This window comes from Cyprinodon variegatus, unplaced genomic scaffold (assembly GCF_000732505.1).
Source record: "Cyprinodon variegatus isolate N-32 unplaced genomic scaffold, C_variegatus-1.0 Scaffold1547, whole genome shotgun sequence".
NCBI lineage: Eukaryota > Metazoa > Chordata > Actinopteri > Cyprinodontiformes > Cyprinodontidae > Cyprinodon > Cyprinodon variegatus.
In genome coordinates this window covers 37,030-38,331 of record NW_015152000.1, presented here as the reverse complement: position 1 = coordinate 38,331, position 1,302 = coordinate 37,030, and the positions used below count along the sequence as shown (strand labels likewise).

The window sequence follows — 1,302 nt, the reverse complement described above, 5'->3', positions numbered from 1 at the left end:
AAAGTACAGATACTTGTGTGAAAATGAAACGAGTAGAAGTCAGAAGTAGGAAGAAAAATAAGTAATGGAGTAAAGTAGAGATACCTAAAAAGTTTACTTAAGTACAGTAATGAAGTATTTGTACTTCCTTACTTGACACCATAACTTCTGCGTAACTTATCCAGAACTTCTCTCCAACGCATATCAACGTATCTGAAGTGTTTTTAGAAGAGCGCTGAACGTGTTTCTAACTTCCAGCTACTGTATAATGGCGTATTGGCAGCGTTTTGGTATAAAGGGGGTTCACAGGAGGAAACTGTCAGTTCTCCTCCAGACTTCATCCCCATCATAGGGTGAGCCAGAAGGTTAGAGTGATGGATCCTCCCTGCGTTCACGCCCACCACCAACACACTTCCTAGCAGACATGATGCTGAATCTGCTGCCACCAAAAACCTTCTTTCTTTCTTTCTTTCTTTCTTTTTCTTTCTTCTTTTTTTTTTGGGTGGTGGTAAACAGCAGCTAGGTTAATCCTGCAATCAAAGACATCTTTTTATGCAGGCCGCGCGCCTCCAGGAGCATCGCTGCTCCCCTCAGGACACTGGCTTGTGCATCATTTCATGGGCATCCCGTGCTTTATGCATAAGTTAGGCTGTCGTTGCACAGAAGTTCTGGACTTGTTATGAATAATGTATGTATACGCCCAGGATAGAAAAATACATAGAAAGTTCAGCGTGTGCCAGCATTCTAGGAGTTTCTGGGAGGTCAGGTATGCGCTGGATAAAAAGTAAGGTGTGACGAGCTGCATATCATCGTATCATAGCATAAGTCCCAAAATGGGCTCAGAATGCCACTAAAACCAGGAGCAGCTCCAAACAGCTGAATGAGGTTCTGCTGAGTAATAAGGATGCTTAACATGAAGGGGCAGAAAAACAGAAGGAGAAAGCTTAATTAGTTCAATTCAATTCAGTTTATTTCCGTAGCGCTAATTCACAACACATGTCATCTCAAGGGTCTTTATAGAGATCATTAAGTCAGACTGTTACAAATTTTACTGTCTAAGGAAAACCAGCTGATTGCATCGACTCATTGACTCTTCAGCAATCCCTCACACCAAGCATGCTTGTAGAGACAGTAGAGAGGAAAAACTCCCTTTTAACAGGAAGAAACCTTCAGCAGAACCAGGCTCAGTGTGAGCCTGGTTCTGCTGAAGGTTTCTTCCTGTTAAAAGGTTCTGCTGAGGCCGACTGGGGTTCAAGGAGACAGAAGCAGACATAGAAAAAGAAGCATAGATACAAAAGGCAACTGTCAACCAGCTCCACAGGC

General features: G+C 42.9%; 1 protein-coding gene across 2 annotated transcripts in view; it reads left to right on the top strand.

Moving 5' to 3' along the window:
- LOC107103864 (E3 ubiquitin-protein ligase TRIM39-like) overlaps nt 1-1,302 on the top strand; it is a 27,122-nt gene that overhangs the window by 19,723 nt on the left and 6,097 nt on the right. The gene's annotated exons all lie outside the window — the stretch shown is intronic.